Consider the following 17822-nt stretch of genomic DNA (forward strand, 5'->3'; position numbering starts at 1 on the left):
CCAGGGAACAGCAGGAAGGCCAGTAGGCCTGGAAGGGAGAGAGCAAGGACAAGAAGAGGTGGGGTGTGTTGCCAGACAGAGGCCGGACTGGGCAGAGCCCTGCAAGAAGTTTGTATATATTCTAGGTACAAGAGGAAGCCACTAGTGCATTTTGAAAAGTCTAATAAAACTTTTGTTTTAAGACCACTCTGGTTGCTAGGTGGGAAAAGAGCACAGCTTTGCGGCTTTGCTATGGACTGAATGTTTGTGACTCCCCACCCTGCCAAATTAATTTGCTGAGGCCCGCATCCCCAGTGTGATGATATTTGGAGGTGAAGCTTTAGGGGGGAGGCAATTAGGTCATGAGGGTGGAGCCATCATGAATAGGATTATTAATGCCCTTCTGATAACAGAAGAGACAAGAGAGATTATTTCTCTGTCTGCCAGGCAAGGACATAACCAGGAAGAAAGCCCTCACTAGACACGGAATCTGCTAGCACCTTGATCATGGACTTCCCAGCATCCAGAACTATGAGAAGCAGATGTTTGTTGTTTAAGTCACCCAGTCTGTGATCAGTGTTATACAGCCGACTAAGACAGGGGTAAACAGACCTGAGTTCAAATACTGGCTCCTCCAGTATTTGAGATGTGTGGAACCCACACATCTCATCTGTGTGATGTTGGCCAACTGAGTTAACTTCTCTGAGATGCCCTTTCCTTGTTTGGCAATAGGTATACTATTCTCACCTTATAGGATTGTTGTGAAGATTAAATGAGACCTCCCTCAACACAGTGTCTGCTGTAAGGCAGATGCCCACTGGAGACACGGCTTCCTCCCCTGGACACATGACCATAGGCTGTCCACTCTTAATATGGGGCAAGAACACAAAGGTAGTTTTGAAAGCGGCCTCAAATTTTGGGAGAGTTTCAGACTCCAATCCATGGACCAGTGAATTGGTTTTGTTTTGTGGTCTCTTGAGGAGGATGTGAAGTGTGTTGATCTCGTTGGTAACTGCAGTGACTGCTCTCTCAAAGCCCTTTGGGTTAATTTCTGAGTTGGGCCAGGCCTCTGCTGGAGTGAGTTTTCAAGGTGTACCCCAGCCTGGTAGACAGCGTGGTGGACACTGTGCACCTGCTGAGCTGACACCACCAGCCCATGAATCAGTACATCCCCCAGACCCAGATGTGGCGACATTTACTTATAAGAGGCCTGGAGGGTAAATCCCCAAACCAGATCATAGCTGGAAGGATGAGATTTCCACTAGAAGAAACACATTTTCTTAACAGATAGGACTTTCAACATATTCATGTGAAGTACAGAAGCATTGAAAGCAAAAATGATTACCCCACACTTAATATCAGTCTGAGTTTTAAACCTAGGGCTAATATTGCAGTTCAACATTAAACATAATAATTTAAAGAATTCATTTTGTCTGAGTTTTAAATCAACTGTAAAGATGCAAAGGATGACTGTCTCCAGGGGAAGCCGATTTATGTGCAATTGTTCAGTGATCATAGGATCTGCTGTTTGGAAGGAACATTAATAATTATGTGACATGAATCACCTCCACAACATCCTTGACAACATCCAGTGATAGTCAGCTCATTCATTCAAATAACATTTATTGAGCACATAGCATGGGCAGGGCTTGTGCTGAATTCTAGGGAAATGTGGATGAAGTGACATAGTTTCAGTCCTCATGGAGTTTATCCAGTTGTAGGAAGGGTATGTGCATATACATAAAATAATACATTGCAATAAATGCTACTTAGGGGTGTATATATGTTTAATGGTTCCCACAGCAAAGTGCTTACCATTTCCGTCTCTTTAGGTTGCCCTTCCTGTTGGAAAGACCTTCGTTCCACCAAATTAGAATCATGTCCCACTAGTTTTCACTCACTGATTCTGGATCTACCCTGTTGGATCCCACAGAATAAGTCTTTCCACATGTTAACCCGGGAAGTATGTCAGGGTGAAGTCCTGGTTCCTTCTGAGTTTCCAGGCTAAACATCTGCTTCTCTCTAGGTGGTCCTTGCAGGATGTGGGCTGGAGCCCCTTGTCCATTTTGTTGGTGCTCATCTGGCCCCACTCTGGTGTGTTTTCTGCACAATGGAGAGGAAGCTTTAGGGGCTGTAGATTGTGTGGCTGGATTGCGTCCTTTCTCCCCTGATCAATCTAGCTTGGGATCCACTGTAGATTACGGTGTCTGCAGCTCACTGAGAATCCCAAGTTGGTTGCAGACCCAACTGGTTACCCCATCCACCCCACCTATGGCTGATTTTCAGAGGCAGTCGCAGGATGCCACGATGACACAGTGATATTTCAGCCCACCTGTCCACCTGCTGAGATCACTCCAGAGCCTCCATCTAGCATCTTCCCCATTCCGCCCAGCTTGGTTTCAGCTGTACATTTTGATCAACCTCCTCTCTCTATTCCTTCTGCTAAGGCAGACTGTCCATTTGCCCCACCATGCCACCTGGGAAAATTCTGATTCAGTAGGTCCAGGATAGACACTGGGATGCTCTATTTTAACAAACCTCCTAGATTGTTGTGACTGCAGTCAAGTTTAGTTATCATTGATAAAAGCCAGTGATATGCCTCTGAGCAGGCCAAGGACAGAGCCCAATGACATGTCACTAGAAATTTCCTTTGGGGTTGACACTCATTCACTTATGTGTGCCCTTGGGTGTCATCAGTCAAGCAGTTTCTAATCCATCTACTTTTCATTACATCAGACTATATTTCTGTGTCTTGTCTTTGTAGATAGATGGTATCTTTCACTTTTTCACTGATTAACTGGCCTAGGCACTTAACTGAACCTAACACTTTCTTATTGAACCCATGCTGGGTCCTGAAGCACATCATTTTCTTATCCAGGTACTTGGGAACCTTTATCAGCAAAGCAAGGACTAAGGCATAATGCATCACTCCTCAATTCTAGAAGCATTTTCCTCACTTGGCTTCCAGGATATCACACTCTCCTGGTTTCCATACCTCGCAGGTGGTGCCTTCTCACATGCATTTGCTAGTTCCACCTCATTTCCCTGACCTCTAAATTTTGGAGTGCCCAAGGCTCAGTCTGAGCCTTCACTCATCTTAAGAAATCTCATCTAGACTTGGAGCTTTACATGCCATCTGTCACTGATGACGTCCAAATTAATATTTTTGCTTCCAACCTCATCTGAATTCTAGACTCGCATAGCCAGTAGCCTACCCACCATCCACACTTAAATGCCTAGTGGGCTTCTGAAACTTAACGCATTCAAAACAACACACCTGATTCTCGTGCCCTCCCAACCTGCTCTTCCCAATTGCAGTAAAGAAACAACTCCAGTCTTCTACTTGCTCATTCCCGACATGCTGCTTTCTTTTCTCCTCATACCACATTCAGCCCATCAGCAAATACTGTCTTTGAAACTATATTGAAAATCTGATTTCTTCTACCACCTCCGCTGTTATACCCTGGTCTAAGTGGCCACCACATCTTGCCTGCATTTGTGCAGAAGCCTTCCAATTATCTCCCTGCCTCTGCTCTTGCACCCCAATCCTCACCCTAGGGCTGTTTCCATGCAGCAGCTGGAGCAATCCTTTGGAAATGTAAGACAGATCCTGTTACTTCTCTGCTTCTAGCCCTCCAGTGAGCTTATCTTCTCGCTCAAAGCCATATATGGTGCCCATGGCCTGTGTGACATTTGCTTTCATACTGTGTCCTTCCTCACTGTGTCCTCTGGTCCTACTTATCAACTTACTATTCCTCCCGCATCCTAAAAATACCCCGCCACTCCAGGGCCTTTGCACTTGCCCCTGCTGGGCATGCTGTTCCCCAGAAAACCACATCAGTGCTGTCTTTTACTTCCTGGTTTCTTCTCAAATGTCACCTTTGACCAAACCCTTTCTTCCCCTTCCTTGTGTTTTTCCATCTCATGGGACTCATCACTTAGATGCTAACAAGTTTACTGCCTGGACTTTTGTTTACCCCTACACTCTAGTATCTAGAACGTTAGATGGCACGTAGCAAGTATTCAAGAGGTATTACTTATGAAAGAATGAATGAGCAAGTGAGCAATGACAGCATTCTTTAAAACACTGGCTCTATCATGGAGTTACAGAAGTCAGTACTTGCCTCACATCTCCAGTAAGCATACTATATTAGCGATACTTACAGAATAAAAGGAGGTGAATACGTGTGGTTTCCAGAGTCTGACTTGAGAATAATACGGGGTTAGAAACAAAATACATATATTGTCTATATCAGAAAAGAAAAAAATTACTACTGTTGCAAAAGTGGAAATCTATATACGATTATCTCATTTCATGGAAAAATTAGGGATGCCTTCCTTTTCCATTTTGCCCTACTCTTATGCTTATTACTTAGTTCTTAAGTGGGAGCAAGAGGGAGAGTGATCACTCACAATTAGAAGTAAAGGTATTGGGGCAAGGGAGGACTCAGCTTTTCAGAGGAGGGAAAACGCCTTTCCCTGATCCTTAGTGTGAATTGAATGTTCCCATTCTGCCCCTGCCTCCCTAATATAGCACTTAGCCCACTAGGCAGAGCAGATACCTACTCCTGGCTTATCTGGCCTGGAAACTCCTTGAGGACAGGAGCCTGTCTTTGCCCTTTATTCTCAGTTCCTAGCACAGTGCCTCCTACACAATGGATGCCCAGAAACTGTTTGTGACTAAGCCAATGAGAATATGCAAAAAGAGCTTTATACATTGTAAAATGCTACACAGGAAAAAAATACTGCTTTTTATAAAGGAGTTGCATTTGCACTTCCCTGACTTCTGGATCCCCTCGAGTTAAGTTTAAGAGAATGACATTCTGTTTCATAGGCGGGAAACCAAAGCGCAGAGATGTTAAACTGGAATTCTGGCTCTCTCCCTCCCAGTCCTCTGGCCAGTCCCCCATCATCCTCCACTGCACTCCCTAGGCTGGGTTCTCTAGGATTGGTTGAAAGGAAAGAGCTGGTGCCCATTGCTGATCCCAGTAGGGAGAATGGGAAATTAGAGGAGCTCTAGCTGCCATATTGCTTTTCTCCTTGGCTTTGCTTTGCTGTAGATAATGATTCTTCTTCCTGGAGGGTTTTTCCCAGCCCACTGTCTGATTTTAGGTCTCAATGCAGAACCCTCCAGTTCTTCCTGTCACAATTATACAGGAGACTCATCTTGGAAAGCCTTTGCTTATTTGCCCAGAAAGGAAAACTCAGTGAAATTCATTGATTCAGGAATGTCATAGCAGTACAGGCCAGTTTCTATAGCCAGAGGGAGGCAATAGAGGAAAATGGTTACTCCGATGACTTGAGCAGAAAAAAAAATGGATTTCTTAGCATTGAAACTTATTTAAGGAGACATTTCTGAGATGCTGAAAATACTTCAAGACTTGGTTTTATCGACTGAAAGTAGATTGCGATTGTCTTCCTCAATTATCCCAGTGATTCCCTCAAGTTCTCTGTTGTATCTAAAGAGCTGGAAACCGGCCAGGCACGGTGGCTCACGCCTGGAATCCCAGCGCTTTGGGAGACTGAGGCAGGTGGATCATAAGGTCAGGAGATCGAGACCATCCTGGCTAACACGGCGAAACCCCGTCTCTACTAAAAATACAAAAAAATCAGCCGGGCGAGGTGGCGGGCGCCTGTAGTCCCAGCTGCTCGGGAGGCTGAGGCCGGAGAATGGCGTGAACCCGGGAGGCGGAGCTTGCAGTGAGCTGAGATCCGGCCACTGCACTCCAGCCTGGGCTACAGAGCGAGACTCCGTCTCAAAAAAAAAAAAAAAAAAAAAATCAGCCGGGTGTGGTCGTGGACGCCTGTAGTCCCAGCTGCTGGGGAGGCTGAGGCAGGGTGTGAACCCAGGAGGCGGAGCTTGCAATGAGCCGAGATCGCACCACTGCACTCCAGCCTTGGCGACAGATCTAGACTCCGTCTCAAAAAAAAACAAAGAGCTGGAAACCAAACAGCTCATGGTCAGTACCTGGAAGCTATGTGATCTGATGTGTTCTAATCAGTAATGTTTCACACACACATGAAGTATATGGGAAGAAAATTTAATGTTTCTCTGTGTATTCCCCTTTAAACTGTATTCAGTGGTATTTCTCAGGGATGCCAATTTAGTTGGGTCAAAATTTCAATGACTTTGTTGTTCACTCTCAGATATCACAGTCCTCCTCTCACTGTGAGGCACAGATCCAGGCCCAGTGATTAGACAGGCTGGATAATAAAACTCCAAACCTAACTTTGCATTAAAATGTGCTCCCTGCCGAACCCAGGTGCCTTGGCCCCTGAGGAGGGGAGGGAACATGGGCCCTTGCCCTCTGTATCCTCCTACTGGCCCCTGGCCCTCCCCAGATGCCTCTGCCCACCACCTGCCCGGGCAGAAGCTGGGGTGGGCTGTGCTCTCTGGGCCTGGTGGAAGTTAAAGAGGAGGATGTTCTGGTCTTTGTGAAGCTCCCCTGCTGAGTCCCTGTGCCTAGTGGTTTCCTTGAGCTTGGTGGCTGTCTCAATTCTAGGTGACCGCCTGGCAGCCCTGCTCGTACCTGGCCACCTTCCTCAGCCAGTGCACCTCTGAGCTCTGCCCTCTGAGGTCACTTCTTCACATACCTGCGGGCAGCCCTATGTGACAGCGTCCAGGATGACCTCAGGCCACCTCTTCCGTGCTGCCCCCGTGTTCTCTCCGGGACATACTCGTCTGGGAGCGAGGTCAGTCCCCCCAGAACAGCCCGTGCCTGTCCTCGCCTGCCTGTGATACCAGAGCAGCCGGCCGGCCCTTCTCTCTGTAGGTTGCCAGGGCAGGAGGCAGCAGCCCACAGGCCCTTCCTAGGCAGAGTCGGGCCCTAATGGCTGTGTGGGTAAAGTGCAGAGAACTACTTCAGAGCTCCTGGGAGGTGCCCTTGGAACTCCTCCTGAGGTTTAGGGTGAGAAAGAGGCTGTCCACACCCCACCCTGAGGCCCCCGGCAGTGCTGTCACAGCACAGCAACTACTTCTCCAGAGAAACCTTGCCTCCCCTCTCAGTCCTCCTCTGACCCCTTTGTCCCTGCCATATTTCACCGAGGCACACAAAAGAAAGATGTCCTTTGCCGGTGGTGGTGGAGGTGGGGTGTGGAGGGGAGGTCTTGACTCCTACTCACTTTGGTTTTCAGATAGTGATCAGTGAAATTGGAGGCAAGAATGTTGTAACATCATATTGTGTATTTTTCTTAAAATTTTGGAAACACATGTATGATGTTACGTTGGAAATAAGAATCCTCCTGCCCGCTGCTACCCCATCTTCCTGCAGTAGATCACAGGGAGTGGTGTGAACCCTGCTCTGGGGTCAGGTGGCCCAGGCTCAGATCCCTGCTCTGTCACTTCCTGACCTGGGCTACCTGGGCGTGTTAGTTCCTCTCTGTGTCTGTCTCCTAACATGGGTAAGAGTGCCTGCCTGGCTGGTTTCTGGTGAGGGTGAAATAGTCCAGGTAGCCCAGTGCCTGGCTGGAGTCACTGCTAAGCAGTATAGCTCTTTTGGTGCCGCTTTTGTTCGGGCCTTCAGCAGATCTCACCTGGATCACCCCAGAGCCTGACAGCTGCTTCCACAGCACCTGTCACCTGAGTGGGCTTCTAAGTTCAGAATGGCCTGGAGCTTCCTCTGCTCCAGACGCCTTCAGATGCAAACCCAGCCTCGCCCAATCAGCCTCTTCATCTCCTCTCACTGCTTGTCATGTAGAGGCCCCACTGGGTCAGATCCTGTTACTTTGTCTCCAGTCTTGCTGGTAGGACCTTCTGTCCCTCCCCATGCACCCCCATAACACCCACTGCTTGTGCCTCTGCTCTGTGCACTCTGTTCTTAACCGTCTCCCCTCTAGACTCAGCTCCTGAGGGTGCCGCTGTATGTTTTGCTAGAAATACCCTTGACTAACATAATACCTGGCTACTCACAGGTGATCCTCATGAAAGTATTTGCTCAATAAATGAACGAGTCGCGTATCTTTGAGGTCCTAGAATAGAGGATCACCTGCCGCTAGTCCAGACTTCACCTTTCTTCACTTGAGTTTTGGGGCACCATGATCAGATGCTGTTTTAGCTCAGGCTGCTGTAACAAAATACTATAGACTGGGTGGCCTAAATCACAAATATTTCTTCCTCACAGTTTGCCAGGCTGGGACGTCCAAGATCAAGGTGGTGACAGATTCAGTTCCTAGCGAGGGCCCTTGGTTTGCAGCCACCTTTTTGCTGTGTACTGGCATGGTAGAGTGAGAGAGGGAGGGCCCTGGTCTCTTTCTTTTCTTTTCTTTTCTTTTCTTTTCTTTTCTTTTTTTTTTTGAGATGGAGTCTGTCTCTGTCGCCCAAGCTGGAGTGCAGTGGCGCGATCTCGGCTCACTGCAACCTCCGCCTCCTGAGTTCAAGCAGTTATCCTGCTCAGCCTTCCAAGTAGCTGGGACTACAAGGCACATGCCTGGCTAATTTTGGTATTTTTAATAGAGACGGGGTTTCACTGTGTTGTCCAGGCCGGTCTCAAACTCCTGACCTCATAATCTGCCCGCCTCGGCCTCCCAAAGTGCTGAGATTACAGGCGTGAGCCACTGCGCCCGGCCTCTTCCTTTTCTTATAAAGACATGAATCCCATCATGGGGGTCCCACCCTCATGACATCTTCCAAACCTAATTACCTCCCAAAGGTCCCACCTCAAAATACTACCATACTGGGGCTTAGGGTATCAAAATGTGAATTTGGGGGAGACATGAACATTCAGTCCATACCAGAGCCTCTATTAAATCTTTCAGCTTAAACTTTACACCTAGGCAGGAATGTTTCTAGGTATGTCTCCCGTCTTCTGAATGTAAATGAAACTATCTGGAATGGCTGAGAGCAGGGGTGATTTCTGAAAGGCTGCCCTTTTGCATGTGGCTGTTTCCGTGTTGATGGGGCAGTCGCTCCCACCAGAGTGGGTAGGGATGGTGGTTTCCCTGCCTGTGAGCAGTGCCAGCTGATGGAACTTGGTACCGCTGGCCTCCCCAACAGCTACTTGATTGCAGGATTTTATAGAGACCTGAAAGATGACCGCCCCTCCTCCTCCTCCTCTCCTCAAAGGCAGGTCATGGCCACTTTTTAATCTGCAAAAAAAGCATTACTTGAGTTTCACTGATGACCTTTTTTGACAAGAAAAAATGGGAAGGAACCATGCATCTTTGAAACTGCTAGTCGTCTTTTATCCTTGTATCTCTTTGTCAGGCATGAACTAAGCTGCTCTTGCTCCCTTACATCTCCCTGGACTGTTCAGGGCCTGACAAGCTTTCTTCTCATTCCTAGTCGTCGCTCTGGCCTCTGCAGCAGTTCCTTAGATAGACGGATGTTTGGAGTTTCACAGAGCGGCGGAGCATCTTTGACAAGTTTTTATAGGGACAGGTTCCTCTGTGGCCCTGTGGTCTCTATTTGGTCTTCCTGTGTATACTGTTTAGAACCACATTTCCAACTCTCCAGGACCACCCCTCTCTGAGTAGCTGTATTTCCTTTGAAATGTCATTCCTTGTTACCCTTTCTCGCTAGGGAAATGCTTCTCTATCTCTTACTCTAGGAAAGCTGTTGTCAGGAGGATCTGGTTTATGGAGGGATGGGTGAATCAAGAGCCAGTCTCATAAATCTCAGAGGGGTCCATCTGGCCTAGCTTTGGGTGCACATTTCATAGGCCTGTCTCTCTCTCTTTCTTATCCAGCAGTTGGAAGGAATGTGCTTGTATATGCGAAAGCAGAAGAGTCCCAGACCTTGGGGTTTATTAATGCTATTTTTGTATTTCTTTTCTGTGTGGGTTGAGAGAAGAAGCTTGCCAGGTGACACACAGAGGCTCCTCTGTGCTGGTGATGAAAAAAAACCACAGACACTCCTGAAGTTTATTGGTGTGGAACCCTTCTGGAGTTTTGTTTGCCTTTTCATTTCTGCATGTGCATAGAAACCTCTTTCAAGAAGAAATAGTTGCTCATAACATATTCCTTTAATTGCAGAAGCATGGGGAAGAAGCTGCTTAAATTCCAGAGACAGCTGAATGAATAAGGCAGTAATGAGGAGAGGGAAGCTTGGCTGGTTTGTCTTTTTTTTTTTTTTTTTTTTGAGACAAAGTCTATCTCTGTCACCTAGGCTGGAGTACAGCGGCATGGTCTTGGCTCACTGCAAGCTCTGCCTCCTGGGTTCACGCCATTCTCCTGCCTCAGCTTCCCGAGTAGCTGGGACTACAGGCACCCGCCACCGCGCCTGGCTAATTTTTTGTATTTTTAGTAGAGACGGGGTTTAACCATGTTAGCCAGGATGGTCTCAATCTCCTGACCTCGTGATCCGCCTGCCTCGGCCTCCCAAAGGGCTGGGATTACAGACATGAGCCACTGCGCCTGGCCAGTTGTCTGGTTTTTCACATTTTTACTGAGACATACTATGTTCATCAAACCACTGAACAGCCAGATCTAAAGGGGATAGAACATAGTTTAGCCACTGGAAGGTCACTCCGGAGTGGTGACTGACAACCAGTGTGCCAGTCAGCACCTCAGCAACAGAGGTGTCCTTTCTCCTGGTTCCATGTGCCACCATCGGGGCAACACAACTGCTAATTGGCAACACCACTGCTGTCTTACTGCAGTCACTGACTCCTCCCTGCTCTCTTCTCTGCTGCACCACTTCTCAGTACCCTAAGCTTCCGCCACTCATGACTTCTGCCTACTCCTGGCTTCAGCTTCTTCATGGCCTCCCCCTTCTGCCTTTTCTCTCCATGTCTTAGATTATTTCCAATTCTCCCCCCAAAAAGATCTTATTAACAAGTCAGTGATGGTCACCTCTGTTAGGCATGATCATCAGGTGTGGCCATGGCTTTCCTTAGAGGGGGTCAGGCAGGGCAAGGACCCAGAGCAGAACAGTTTCTTCTCCAGAGCAGTTGGGTTAGACACTCCTCCTGGGTGCTTCTACAGTGTCCGGTGTCTTCCTCTTGTTCTAATAATTATATTATTAATATAATTGTGATAACTGATGATGGCAATACACTTTTATTGAATTCTTACTATGTTCGAAGCACTTCACATCGTGTTTGGATTTACTTGGATTGTCTCTATCGTCTTCATTATAACCTTAGAACGTAGAGTACTGTTTTCACAGATATAGAAATTGAGGCTTAGGCAGATGAGGTAATCTGCCTAAGATGACACGGGTAGTAAGTGTGATCTTAGGCAGGTTACTTCATCTGCCTAAGCCTCAATGGAGCCTAGGATTGGGTTTCAAGACAAGCTAGTCTGTATTATAGTGTCTGTCTGTTTGTCTGTCTTCCTCATCGTCCAGGCTACCCCACTGAGTTTTGGATTTACTTGGATCCCAGGGGATACTGGAGGTGAGCCACACTGGCTTAAGTACAGTTCAGTAGGAGGTTGACTCTGGAATGCTCTCTCTGCGCCACTCTAGAGCAGGCTAGTCTTAAGTGGCTGGAATATCACAGTCTCCCTTGTACCATGATGGGTGCAAATGGATACACTGTTGCTTGTTGGCTCTCTAAACTTCTGTTATAATGCTATTGCCTCAGACATGGACCACTAATGTGTCTTATTTCTTCTTAGACATATACTGGTCTTTTTGCTAAGTTAGGAGAGATGCTGTCTGGTTCCTAGTGGATAATGGAAATCTCCTACTGCAGAATCATCTCTTAAAGGCTTCAAATGGATAAGCCAGAGCTAGTTGTCCAAAAGCTAATTTGCAGAATGGACAATTTGTTGAATATATTTTTTCTTTCAACTTTTTAAATTGACTGCTATTCATATTGTCTTTATAGCAGCATTTTATGTTATGGTCAATTTGTTTTTTGCCTCCGCTGCCTGCTGCAACAACAGCTGTAGACTTTAGAGGCAGGAGAAGAGAAGATTAAGGATCCTAAGAAGAATATTGACATAGCATATAGTCTGCATATAAAGAATTCTTATGAATACATTCATTTACATCAGTTCTTACTAACAAAATCTTAATGTATTAATAAGATATATGTATAGGAATTCTTCCCACACAGCATTCTGAATCGATCATCTTGAATATATTTTTCTCATCACCTGCAGTCTTGGTCTCTGGCTCTCTCTCTCTCTTTCTGAATCTTTCTCTTTCTGCTACTACTGTTCAGAATCTCACTTTCGTATGTCAAATAAAACAGATGGAAATAACTGTGTGGCCCATTACTCTGCTTCTTGCTCATTTATCCTTGTTCCAGTTAGATTCAGCTTCATGGGCTATTTTCTGACGTTATGTGCAAAGTCTAGTACCCTTGACATCTTTAGCCCCCAGGGCTTGCTCTGCTTTTAGGATTCAGGTAGGAGAAGGATGAGAACTTCCTATGGAATATAGATGCCAAGCTCTGTGTGTGCCCTTGTGGCATAAACAGGTACAGAAGAGAGTAGTCGGATAACATTTTGTATTTATTTGCTTATTTATGTTTTATTACTTTTTGAGATGCGATTTCACTCTGTTGCCCAGGCTGGAGTACAGTGACGTGATCATAGCTCACTGCAGCCTCCAACTCCTGGGCCTAAGTGATCTTTCTGCCTCAGCCTCCCGAGTAGTTAGGACTACAGGCACACACCAGTGCACCTGACTTATTTTTAAATTTTTTCTAGAGATGGGGTCTTGTTTTATTGCCCACGCTGGTCTCGAACTTCTGGCGTCAGGCAATCCCCCTACCTCAGCCTCCCAATGTATTGATTTTTTTCCGTGTTTGAGATTTTAAAAGTTGGTATTTAAACTCAAGGGCTGAACATTCAAGTTTACATGCAGAATTGGAGGTTAAACCATGTTATGCATTATTTGTCAGTAACCTAGACAAAGCACCTAAAAGTTCCACACAGGTTCCCCAGAACTGCTCATTTCATTGATGACGCTGAATTCATAGTGAGTTAACATGAATGAAGACTGTTTACACTGGCTTAATTACTACGTTGACTTGAAATATCAGCCAGCTGGGGAAAATGACCGTTTAAAACCCGGTGTATCCCTTTGCTCCCTATACCCACATTTTTTCCCAGCTTTGGCCACGTGTGTGTGTTTCTGTGTGTCTATGTGCATGTCTGTGTGTACATGTTTACATGCCTGTGTGTGTGTGTTTACATGCATGGAGGACTGAAGCATAGTTTATTCAAAGCTTTTGTGTTGTGCAGGACTTCTCAGATGCAAATGAAGACCCAAAGAGAAGGGGTGTAAGCCATCAAGGGAGTGTATCTAAGGCTCCTGGAGTGACACACAGAGCTCTAGGGCAGGCCTCAGGAACCACTGGTCTGGGAATTTATAATGCCATCTGGATTTTCCCTCCCTACTCTTGTTCTTTGTTTCTTCCTGAGCACTGGTTTTCTACTTCTCACTGCAATCTGACTTTCTTCACGTGGTAAGAAATATGACATGCTTCACAAGGCTCTGGAGTTTGGCATTTTAGAGTCTCAACCACTAGAGAAAGGTGCCTGTTCTAAATCCTGGCACTTCAGGAAGGGAATCCAGGCTTCTCAGGCCTCACCAGGCCAGTGGGATCGTATAAGATCCTGGCAGCTCTGAGGGGCCATGGAGTGAAAGGAGGGGCAAAGGCATCCTTACAAGGAGGAGGTGGTGCTGTTCCCAGAAGAAGCAGCGGGGGGCCTCAGGTTCCCAGAAGACTAGGTGTCTGCTGGTGGTGTTCTTGCACATTCCTAAGGATTTACCATGAATCTGAGTGCCTGTTTTAAATTACTTGGCAGACTTAATTGTAATCTTAGATTTTTTTTTCTTACAGCTTCTTGTCAACAACAAGGTTTAATTATAATTACTCTTCAGCAGGCATATACTAGCACTTCTTACTCATCTGTCAAATTGAGCTTAATGAAATGAAAAAGTCCAGAGAGAGACCCCATCTTTAGGACAACAGAAGACTGAACAGTCAACTCCCCATCATTTTTGTAATCCAAATCACTGTTGTCAGGATTATGTTCAGCTTTTTTGTTTTTTGTTTTGTTTTGTTTTTTTTGACAGAGTCTTGCTCTGTCGCTAGGCTGGAGTGCAGTGGCTCAGTCTCAGCTCACTGCGACCTCTGCCTCCTGGGTTCAAGCGATTATCCTGCCTCAGCCTCCCAAGTAGCTGGGATTACAGGCGCGCACCACCATGCCCAGATCATTTTTGTATTTTTAGTTGAGACGGGGTTTCACTGTGTTGGCCAGGATGGTCTCCATCTCTTGACCTGATGATCCGCCCACCTTGGCCTCCCAATCCCTCCATGTAGTCAAAAGCAATAAAACTGCTGCTCTTCAGTGAATGTTGGGAAATTGTGCACAGATGAAAGAATAAGTCTGTTTTTTCTCTCCTGCTAGGTAAGTAAGCCTAATCCCAAGGGGAAAAAATACTGGCTGTTGGGCATTGACTTCCACATTCACTTCTTGTGTTTCAAGATTTGAGGTAGTGATGACGGTTAATAATATATTCTTGAAAAATGCTGAGTGGATGTCAAGTGTTCTCACCACAAAAATGGTAACTATGTGAGATAATGCATGTGCTAACTAGCCAGATTTAGTCATTCCACTATTTATATATACACGCACCTCAAAACATGGACATGTACAATACACACAATTTTCTTTTTTTTCTTTTGAGATGGAGTCTCCCTCTGTCGCCCAGGCTGGAGAGCAGTGGTAGGATCTCGGCTCACTGCAAGCTCTGCTTCCAGGTTCACGCCATTCTCCTGCCTCAGCCTCCCGAGTAGCTGGGACTACAGGCGCCCACCACCACGTCCCGCTAATTTTTTGCATTGTCTACAGAGACCGGGTTTCACCGTGTTAGCCAGGATGGTCTTGATCTCCTGACCTCGTGATCCGCCCACCTTGGCCTCCCAAAGTGCTGGGATTACAGGCATGAGCCACCGCGCCCAGCCAATACATACAATTTTATGTCCATTTCAGTTTTTTAAAAATTTAAAATAATTGAAATAGATAGATAAAGGATATATTCTTTCCACCCAGGAAAAAAAAAGATTTGAGTTAGTTTTCAACTGATAACTACATGGTTCTATTCTGGATTCATTAAAAATACAGTTCTTGGTAGTCTTTCCTATGCTTTGTGGGAGATTAGTTCCCCTTCCCACTCTGTAGTATGTGTTTGCAGCTCTATGTTTGCCAGAATTTAGGATTAAATAAGTCGAACCTGCAGTCCAGCTCAGTCCCCAAATGATTGTTGTTTCCGTGGAAACAGTTGAAGGCCTCTCAATTAAAACTGCCTCTGCAGACTAGGGAGAGTAAGTATTAAAATGAGTTTGTCTGAGTAGGCAATTTTAATCCTCCAAATTAAACTCAGAGAGTGCAAATGACCTAGGAATCTCCTGACAGTTGGGATCATACTTCTTTGTCTTTGGGGCAGGGATTATTTTGATATTTCGGGCATAGGTATGTTTGCTGGCTTGCTGCTTGCTTTGCTGAGTTGCGCAGATCATTGTCTTACCCGCGGAGCTCTTCGTGTACAACCATGGATCATGGGCGAGGGTTTGGGAGCAATCTGATCTTTGTTCAGACTTGTGAGCTGCAACTAAAAAGCCCATTAAAAATGGATGAAATCATAGAACACTCTTAAAGTTGAAAGGAATCTTAAAGGTCATTAAGGCCTAATTTCCCATCCACTTTGGGAATCTTTCCTAGAACGCTGTTGACAAAGGTTCACAGCATCAGCTCCCCTGTTGGGGAATCTCGTATTTCTCAGGGCAGCCTTCTTTGGTGCATTGAACAGACTTGGTGATATTGTTAAGGGGGTCCTTGTTCTTAGAGCTCCCAAGATGGTGGCCGCCACTTCCAAGATGGTGGCAAGCCTCTTGTTCTCTGACCTGGGGTTCTTGGCCTCAGGGATTCCAAGGAATGGAATCTTGGGCCATGTGGTGCGTGTTATAGCTCTCTTCAACTTGCTTGGGATGAACCCCGGGCGCTTAGCCCATGCAGGAACAATGGCGATCCTCTAGCCCGATTGGGAGCGGCAATGGGCGCCTTGCTGGATCAGGAGCACAGTGGACACCCTGCCGGATCCGGAGGGGTGAAAGTCAGCTGTGGCGTCTGCAATGACGGCAATCAGCAGTGGTGGAGGGCGAGTGAAAGCTCAGTTCAAACCAGAACAAATACGGACCAGAGAGTGTGCAGTTGCAAAATTTAATAGAGTGAAAAGAGAGCTCCCATACAATGGGAGGGGACTGAAAGGGGGTTGCCCACTCCCAGCTCAAATGCCTGAGTTTATATCCGGATCACAGTCCCTCCCCCTGTGCTCTCAGACGATATAGGATTTCACTATTTGTTTACCTCCTGCTTTAGCCTAATTTGTATTTTAGTGAGCGCTCTTTTCTACCTGATTGGTTGGTGTGAGCTGAGTTACAAGCCCCATTTTTAAAGGTGGGTGCGGTCACCTTTCCCAGCTTGGCTTAGGAATTCTTAGTTGGCTTAGGAAATCCAGCTAGTCCTATCTCTCAGTATTAGAAATGCCTCTTTATGATGGAACTGACATTTCTGTCAATTCTGCTACTGCCACCTCTTCTTTCTGGTGCCAAGTTAACTGTGTCTTATTCTCCCATAATTAAACTTAAAATCTTTTAAGAATGTTTTCATGTATCCCCAAAGTCTTCTCTCTCTTCCCGTGACTGAGAAGGTCCATAACATGAAAACTTCAGGTACTAACATCTGTGGTTAAAGGCATTCTTGGGGGAGAGGCTGGTATCCTAACAATCCTGGGCCTTTACCACTGTTGCTTGGATTTTTTATTTTAAGTTTATTTTTATAGAGAAAGGGTCTCACTCTACTGCCCAGGCTGGTCTCTGGCTTTAAGCGATCCTCCCACTTCAGCCTCCCAAAGTGTTGGGATTACAGGTGTGAGCCACTCCACCCAGCCTGTTGGTTGGGTTTTGTCTGACTTCTCTGGCAAGTTTTTTCTCAGCATCATGTGTATAGGTATTTCTGTGTTTTCCTTCAGCCTTTTCCCCCTGGAGTAAATATTCATAGTTCGCTGCTTGGAAACCCAAGAAACAAAACTGGATCAAACCTTGGGTCTATGCAGCCTCGTGAAGGGTGTGGTTGCCTTCTTTGATGTCACCTGAGAAGTTAATGAATACACCCTCAATCCCAACTGCTTTAATAGCCTTTCAGCCATTTGTCTGTGACATTAAACCTTAGAGTTTTTAAAATTAGGTTTAAGTTTTACATTTTAAGAGTTCTTTATTCCCCATATGCATTCTGTTCTTAATATCCTATTGTTCGTAAGTTGACACCCCCCTAAAGGAAGAAACAGGCAGAAAAATAGAACAAATGAAATATGCTTCTCCAAATGTTCCTACCTGCAACCTTTAAATGGATTAAAACTTAAAACTCCTAAGTTCAGATGTTGATTAGTGCTGACTGGGATGTACTGGGAAGCAAGTGTATGGCCCCTGCTTGGTACTGAAATAGACATTGTGTACTGGTTTCAAAGAAGCAATGGCGTCTGTCACCTTCAGCCAGTCACCAAACTACTCTGAGTTCCATTTTCCTCAAGTATAAAATCAGATGATTGCTTCCTGTTCTTACAGGTTATTGGGAGTGCTTTGAAAACAATTTTTTAAATTATTAAGGCTTTACAGCAAACTATACTATGATGCTCTGGAGATATTTTGATTTGAGAGTACCAAACAACTTTAATAAAATTAAAATATTGGTGATATTGGCTGTTTAAGGCCCATGCACATCCACAGTTTCAAAATAATCTTGTAACATAGGTTCTGGGTGGTATTTGGTGTGGTATCACACATAAGGGAAGAGGGGATTTCAGTAAAGAAATGTCATTGTTTGTGGAAAAGTGAAATTACTCGGGGTCTGTTTGGTGTTCTTGTGGCAGAAGAATAAGAGTTGAA

The 17822-nt window shown here is 45.7% G+C and overlaps 1 protein-coding gene across 2 annotated transcripts in view; it reads left to right on the forward strand.

Annotated features, from left to right (window-relative positions):
- LOC105486395 (tetraspanin 5) overlaps positions 1-17822 on the forward strand; it is a 181532-nt gene that overhangs the window by 147620 nt on the left and 16090 nt on the right. The gene's annotated exons all lie outside the window — the stretch shown is intronic.

This window comes from Macaca nemestrina, chromosome 3 (genome assembly GCF_043159975.1).
Source record: "Macaca nemestrina isolate mMacNem1 chromosome 3, mMacNem.hap1, whole genome shotgun sequence".
Taxonomy (NCBI): Eukaryota; Metazoa; Chordata; class Mammalia; order Primates; family Cercopithecidae; genus Macaca; species Macaca nemestrina.